The sequence below is a fragment of the Staurois parvus genome, unplaced genomic scaffold (assembly GCF_062004578.1).
Source record: "Staurois parvus isolate SC_StPar_1 unplaced genomic scaffold, SC_StPar_1.0 ptg000668l, whole genome shotgun sequence".
Taxonomy (NCBI): Eukaryota; Metazoa; Chordata; class Amphibia; order Anura; family Ranidae; genus Staurois; species Staurois parvus.
In genome coordinates, this window is record NW_028318464.1 from 7,690,863 (window position 1) to 7,699,443 (window position 8,581).

Below are 8,581 nucleotides of genomic sequence, written 5' to 3' on the forward strand. Positions count from 1 at the left end.
ATCTGAGCAGTTACATGTGAACAGAGCTTCCAACTGGCCCTGGATGCTGGACTCAGGCAGTGTGCATCCAGGGTCAGCATTTCTGCAGAGTTCTGGCCGCACACAAACTGGACACAGTTATTTGGCCAGTTTATAAACTACCTAGCACATTGTGTTGCTGCATCCAGAAGCAGCATTTAGCTGCCTCGGCACACTGCAAACTGTGCGCCCCTTGCTGGATGTGTGAATGTAGCCTTACCCCTGAGTTCACATGTGCGGGCCATGCAGCCAGCATTTGTGCAGGAACAGCAGCCCATTCCTTTGAATGGGCTGCTGTGCCCGCGGTTTACGCAGGGAAAAGGTGCGGAAATTGCATCAATTCCTGCACCTGCAACAAGCCCACAGACTACTGGGTAGTATCAAACTAGCCTACAAGGGGCTGAAGGAGACCAGAAGAATTGAGATGCAATACAGGATGAAAAAATGTGAAATAAAAGCCAACAGATTCCTGCTAGTGCTTACTGACCATTACCTTGGGCAACAGAGACAGCATTTACATACTAAAACCTATTTTTATGGCTACATGTGTCTTCCACATTGTGAGCTGACAGAAAGTTTCATAAACCTGTGCAATATTTGGGATGTGCACGGGTTTACACAAGTACCAGCTTATACCCATATAAAGCTGGGCACAGCCATTCAAGTCTGTAGATTTATGCAGCACCTGTTACTCCCAGCTGGGGAAATTATGCCCAAACTTTCGTATGGCCCCAGGCAGCAATGTGCATGGGCCCTATTACAGCAGTACCAGAGAACAGTCATTTTTTTCTACTATCTGGAATAAATCTGGAATATTGCATATGGTTGTTTTGTATGACAGCAGGTGGAGCTATAGACTCATTTTCACTTGTTCACCAAGCTAATCTTAACTGTTTCGCTGATGATGCAATAAGTAAAGCTCAGAATACACACACAGCTGAATGATCAGAAGTGTAGCTAATCCCTCTTCCCCTGTGCTATGTACAAAGTTTCTGTTAGGGAGAGAACCAGATGAACAGACTGTTATTACAGAACTACCAGAACACCTCAGTGCACACATTTTAAAATGTTAGTTGCGTATGTTGAAATCAGAACCAAATTATAAATATGAAGGGCAATTAGCTGAATTAATTCAGCAACAGATGGAGAAACCCAGGCTGTCTGCATCTGGTCTGCAGAGACATAGGAGCTATGATCTAATCTACAGTCAGCTGACAGCAAGGGCAGGGTGCTGGTTATCATTGTGTCATTTGTTACCCAGGTAAAGCCACAAGGGGCCCCTGCCAGGGTAAAGGTGATCTGTCTATTCTAGATTATTCAGGCAAAGGTGAATGTTTCATTCTGTGAATATGAAGGAATCTTTGCAATGAGGTCTGTTTTCTCTTTCAGTGTATATCAGATTGTCGTGTGCTAATAGTACGTTATTTGTTGTATGTCTACATGAAATGTCTCACCAGTTCTATATTTCCTCATAACATTTATAGATGAGCATTATGTTTAAAGTAAAACAACATTTCAGTATTATGTCATATTGTAATGTACTTTTATACTAAACAGCTTGACAACCATAAAGTACCACGTCATACCTTAAAGTGTATGTAGACCCTGACAATAAACTCATTTTATTTGCTCCCTTTTGATCTATTAAATATATAATTAAAAGTGTTTTATTTCTGTTCAATAATTGCAAAAATATTACCTGCTGATCCTGCAGAAATTCATTGCTACCCTGCGTCATCTGCAGCATTATCTCAGTGTTATCAGCCCTATAGACCGCGTTCACATGGGCGTACTTAAACATACTCTCGTACGAGGGCTGTGTTTTACCTGCATGGGATGCAGAGATGTTCTGCAGACAATCCTATCCATGTCAGTTGGGACGCAGCCTCTGTCCCCAAATTGACATTTATGTTGGTGCTGGTGCACACATGCACACAGATGTCAAATTGGAAGTAGCGGCTGTGTATCCCATGGAGGTAAAGCACTGCCCTCATGCGGGTGTATGCTTAAAGTGGTTGTAAACCCTTGTGAATATGTATCCCCTCATATTCCCAGTGAAGTGACTGGTTATCAGGTGATACACAGAGATGAAACAAATCCTCCTACATAACTTGTACCTGTATCTGCAGTCTTCTCTTGTTTACATCTATTCAAAGTGCTGAATTTCTAAAGCTTGTCTTAGAGATCAGAACACAGGAGGTAGAGAGCTGCAGTTACACTCTGCAGTGCTCAGTGATGAGAATTCCGAGAGCTGATTGATGGGAAGAGACACACCCTCATAGAAACAGAGCTGAGGTTTTCACTCTGGTAGAAGTCCTTCCCATGTCACCATTTTACTCTTGGTGTCAGGAAAACTTGTAAGTGATTCATGTTGATAGCAGAGGGATGAACCAGCAGATAGAAATGATGCTTAGTGCTCTTGATTGAGACAAGTACACACTATAGAGGGATATACTTTGTACATATTTCATGTCTGAGGTTTACAACTACTTTACGTACACCCTTGTAAATGAGGCCAGCTCTGTGGACTACAGAACACATTCACCCTATGTCATGGAAATAAGCAGGAAGGGAAGTATCCTGTTGCCCTAGCACACTTTCCATCCTAGGGTGACAATGCTGCTTCTACATAGATACAGCACAGTGAGTGAGCATTGTACCTCAGGACAGGAATTAGGTTACTGGCAGGATCACCAGGTGTAAATAAAGGGAATAAACCTTAAAAAAACAAAATTATGCAGAGGACTGATAGGATGCAATTAGAGATGAGCGAAGAAATGAAAAATTCGATTCGACTGATTCGGCGAATTCGTGGACAATATTCGATTCGAGTCGAATAAATTCGCTGTGAATTTAACTTAAAAAAGGGTGTTTCTAGGCTTCAGAGAGACTTAATATTAGTGCAGAACACTGTACCTTTAATTTAAATGCCCTTGGAGTCTGCTGGGGAAGAGAAATAATACTGTCAGTCAGTATGACATGCAGATGAGTGCCGTCGATCTTAGAATCACCGCACACTTCACTCATTTGGGCAGTCACGGGGCCAAAACCAGAGTGTGGAGCCACAGTGTGGCGGTGGAGGCAGCAGCAATGGGAGGCCATACAGCACCCTATGACAAAAATGGAAACCACCAGCAGTGTGAGGAGACCTGAAAGTGGCACATGGCAGAGTGTGGCGATAGAGACAGCAGCAATGGGAGGCCGTACAGGGACCCATGACACACTCTGGACCTGGCAGCAGCATGAGGAGGCGGTACAGGGGCCCATGACAGATTACGGGCCTGGCAGCAGCATGAGGAGTCGGTACAGGGGCCCATGGCAGATTACGGGCCTGGCAGCAGCAATGGGAGGCCGTACAGGGACCCATGACACACTCTGGACCTGGCAGCAGCATGGGGAGGCGGTACAGGGGCCCATGACAGATTACGGGCCTGGCAGCAGCATGAGGAGTCGGTACGGGGGCCCATGACACACTCTGGACCTGGCAGCAGCATGAGGAGGCGGTACAGGGGCGCATGACAGATTACGAGCCTGGCAGCAGCAACTTGGACAGGAGGACGTTCAGCTTCTGCACCGTCGGGTGCGTGCTCGCAAACTGTTGTCTCTTGGAAACGGATTCCAAGAAAGACTGCTGACGGAATCCGTGAAGAGGAGTAGCAGGAGAAGGAGCATCTGAACGAGCGGAATATGCCAACAAGCGACAACAGTGGCCCATGACAGATTACGGGCCTGGCAGCAGCATGAGGAGTCGGTACGGGGGCCCATGGCAGATTACGGGCCTGGCAGCAGCTATGGGAGGCCCGTAATCTGCCAGCACCCTATGACAAAAAATGGAACCCACCAGCAGTGTGAGGAGACCTGAAAGTGGCACATGGCAGAGTGTGGCGATGGAGACAGCAGCAATGGGAGGCCGTACAGGGACCCATGAGAGACTCTGGACCTGGCAGCAGCATGAGGAGGCGGTATAGGGGCCCATGGCAGATTAGGGGCCTGGCAGCAGCTATGGGAGGCCCGTAATCTGCCAGCACCCTATGACAAAAAATGGAACACACCAGCAGTGTGAGGAGACCTGAAAGTGGCACATGGCAGAGTGTGGCGATGGAGGCAGCAGCAATGGGAGGCCGTACAGGGACCCATGAGAGACTCTGGACTTGGCAGCAGCATGAGGAGGCGGTATAGGGGCCCATGGCAGATTAGGGGCCTGGCAGCAGCTATGGGAGGCCCGTAATCTGCCAGCACCCTATGACAAAAAATGGAACACACCAGCAGTGTGAGGAGACCTGAAAGTGGCACATGTTTGGGGCATGATTCATGGCGGATTTAGTCAGTTGTGTCAGGAACTGGTGGTTTGAAATCCAGACTAATCCACGCCTGATTCATTTTCACAAACGTGAGTCTCTCCACACTTTGGGTGGACAGTCGTGTCCTCCGCGGAGTTGCAATACCTCCTGCCGCACTAAACACGCGCTCCGATGCCACGCTACTGGCCGGGCATGACAGCCTTTCAAGGGCAAATTCAGCTAGTTGGGGCCAAAGGTCAAGTTTCGTTGCCCAGTAGTCAAGGGGATTGTCTACCTCGGTTGGCAGGGTGCTGTCCAAGTAGGCCTAAGCCTGTTGTTTGAGGTCCTGCTCCAGGTCCACCTGATGCTGCTGCTGCTGCTGCGGCTGGTTAGTAGTTTCCTCACTGCGCTGGTGAAGAAAGCTACTCATCATCGACTGCAGACTGAGGCAGCCGCTGCTGGTGGAGCTGCCACTGCTCCTACCACCCCACCCCTCCCCTGCTGCCATGGCAGCGGAACACGAGCGCACAGGGCCCACAGTGTCTGAGGATGGACGTTGGCGCAGACAGGCAGAGACCAGCTGACTACATAGGTGTTTTTTATAGTACGTTATTTTGGCCTCCCTCTCAGCAGGTGTGAAAAAGGCCACCATTTTTGAACGGTAGCGAGGGTCCAACAAGGTGGACAGCCAAAAGTCATCCCTCTGTCTGATGGTTATTATTCGGCTGTCGCTACGCAAGCAACCGAGCATGCTATGGGCCATTTGTGCCAAGGAATGCGAGGGACTCCCTGCCTCCATCTCCACAGCATACTGCCACGGTGCGTCTAGGTCCTCTGTCTCCTCTTCCTCCTCCTCTACCAGATGCTCCTGCTCCTCCACTCCTGTCCGCTGAGTGGAAAAACCACCCATTTCACTCAATAATTCCTGAGCACCAATGTCCTCCTCTACCTCCTCCTCTTCTTCCAGTCCTGCCCCCACAGGGGCCATGTGGCGTTGAGATCTGTGCGCCACGTCTACCGCACCCTGACCAGCCATTGTTAACAGCATTTGTTCCAGGACGTGCAACAGAGGAATGACGTCGTTCATCCCATAGTCCTGCCGACTCACGAATAGCGTGGCCTCCTCAAAGGGCCTGAGCAAGCGCAGGTGTCACGCATGAGCTGCCAATGGCTGACATCTAAGTTACACAGGGAGTACCTTTATCTGCTTTTAACATCAGGAAATCTGTGATGGCCTTTTGCTGTTCGTAAAGGCGGTCTAACATATGTAGGGTTGAATTCCACCTTGTTGCAACGTCACAGCATGAGGAGTCGGTATAGGGGCCCATGGCAGATTAGGGGCCTGGCAGCAGTTATGGGAGGCCCATAATCTGCCAGCACCCTATGACAAAAAATGGAACACACCAGCAGTGTGAGGAGACCTGAAAGTGGCACATGGCAGAGTGTGGCGATGGAGACAGCAGCAATGGGAGGCCGTACAGGGACCCATGAGAGACTCTGGACCTGGCAGCAGCATGAGGAGGCGGTATATAGGGGCCTACGGCAGATTAGGGGCCTGGCAGCAGCTATAGGAGGCCCGTAATCTGCCAGCACCCTATGTCAAAAAATTCAACACACCAGCAGTGTGTGAGGAGACCTGAAAGTGGCACATGGCAGAGTGTGGCGATGGAGACAGCAGCAATGGGAGGCCGTACAGGGACCCATGACAGACTCTGGACTTGGCAGCAGCATGAGGAGGCGGTATATAGGGGCTTATGGCAGATTAGGGGCCTGGCAGCAGCTATAGGAGGCCCGTAATCTGCCAGCACCCTATGTCAAAAAATTCAACACACCAGCAGTGTGAGGAGACCTGAAAGTGGCACATGGCAGAGTGTGGCGATGGAGACAGCAGCAATGGGAGGCCGTACAGGGACCCATGACAGACTCTGAACTTGGCAGCAGCATGAGGAGGCGGTATATAGGGGCCCATGGCAGATTAGGGGCCTGGCAGCAGCTATAGGAGGCCCGTAATCTGCCAGCACCCTATGTCAAAAAATTTAACACACCAGCAGTGTGAAGAGACCTGAAAGTGGCACATGGCAGCAGAGTGTGGCGATGGAGACAGCAGCAATGGGAGGCCGTACAGGGACCCATGAGAGACTCTAGACTTGGCAGCAGCATGAGGAGGCGGTATATAGGGGCCCATGGCAGATTAGGGGCCTGGCAGCAGCTATGTGAGGCCCGTAATCTGCCTGCACCCTATGTCAAAAAATTAAACACACCAGCAGTGTGAAGAGACCTGAAAGTGGCACATGGCATGAGAGACTCTGGACCTGGCAGCAGCAGGAGGAGGCGGTATAGGGGCCCATGGCTGATTAGGGGCCTGGCAGCAGCTATGTGAGGCCCGTTATCTTGCAGCACCCTATGTCAAAAAATTTAACACACCAGCAGTGTGAAGAGACCTGAAAGTGGCACATGGCAGCAGAGTGTGGCGATGGAGACAGCAGCAATGGGAGGCCGTACAGGGACCATGACAGACTCTGGACTTGGCAGCAGCATGAGGAGGCGGTATATAGGGGCCCATGGCAGATTAGGGGCCTGGCAGCAGCTATGTGAGGCCCGTTATCTTGCAGCACCCTATGTCAAAAAATTTAACACACCAGCAGTGTGAAGAGACCTGAAAGTGGCACATGGCAGCAGAGTGTGGCGATGGAGACAGCAGCAATGGGAGGCCGTACAGGGACCCATGAGAGACTCTGGACCTGGCAGCAGCAGGAGGAGGTGGTATATAGGGGCCCATGGCAGATTAGGGGCCTGGCAGCAGCTATGTGAGGCCCGTAATCTGCCTGCACCCTATGTCAAAAAATTTAACACACCAGCAGTGTGAAGAGACCTGAAAGTGGCACATGGCAGCAGAGTGTGGCGATGGAGACAGCAGCAATGGGAGGCCGTACAGGGACCATGACAGACTCTGGACTTGGCAGCAGCATGAGGAGGCGGTATATAGGGGCCCATGGCAGATTAGGGGCCTGGCAGCAGCTATGTGAGGCCCGTAATCTGCCTGCACCCTATGTCAAAAAATTTAACACACCAGCAGTGTGAAGAGACCTGAAAGTGGCACATGGCAGCAGAGTGTGGCGATGGAGACAGCAGCAATGGGAGGCCGTACAGGGACCATGACAGACTCTGGACTTGGCAGCAGCATGAGGAGGCGGTATATAGGGGCCCATGGCAGATTAGGGGCCTGGCAGCAGCTATGTGAGGCCCGTTATCTTGCAGCACCCTATGTCAAAAAATTTAACACACCAGCAGTGTGAAGAGACCTGAAAGTGGCACATGGCAGCAGAGTGTGGCGATGGAGACAGCAGCAATGGGAGGCCGTACAGGGACCATGACAGACTCTGGACTTGGCAGCAGCATGAGGAGGCGGTATATAGGGGCCCATGGCAGATTAGGGGCCTGGCAGCAGCTATGTGAGGCCCGTTATCTTGCAGCACCCTATGTCAAAAAATTTAACACACCAGCAGTGTGAAGAGACCTGAAAGTGGCACATGGCAGCAGAGTGTGGCGATGGAGACAGCAGCAATGGGAGGCCGTACAGGGACCCATGAGAGACTCTGGACCTGGCAGCAGCAGGAGGAGGTGGTATATAGGGGCCCATGGCAGATTAGGGGCCTGGCAGCAGCTATGTGAGGCCCGTAATCTGCCTGCACCCTATGTCAAAAAATTTAACACACCAGCAGTGTGAAGAGACCTGAAAGTGGCACATGGCAGCAGAGTGTGGCGATGGAGACAGCAGCAATGGGAGGCCGTACAGGGACCATGACAGACTCTGGACTTGGCAGCAGCATGAGGAGGCGGTATATAGGGGCCCATGGCAGATTAGGGGCCTGGCAGCAGCTATGTGAGGCCCGTTATCTTGCAGCACCCTATGTCAAAAAATTTAACACACCAGCAGTGTGAAGAGACCTGAAAGTGGCACATGGCAGCAGAGTGTGGCGATGGAGACAGCAGCAATGGGAGGCCGTACAGGGACCCATGAGAGACTCTGGACCTGGCAGCAGCAGGAGGAGGCGGTATATAGGGGCCCATGGCAGATTAGGGGCCTGGCAGCAGCTATGTGAGGCCCGTAATCTGCCTGCACCCTATGTCAAAAAATTTAACACACCAGCAGTGTGAAGAGACCTGAAAGTGGCACATGGCAGCAGAGTGTGGCGATGGAGACAGCAGCAATGGGAGGCCGTACAGGGACCATGACAGACTCTGGACTTGGCAGCAGCATGAGGAGGCGGTATATAGGGGCC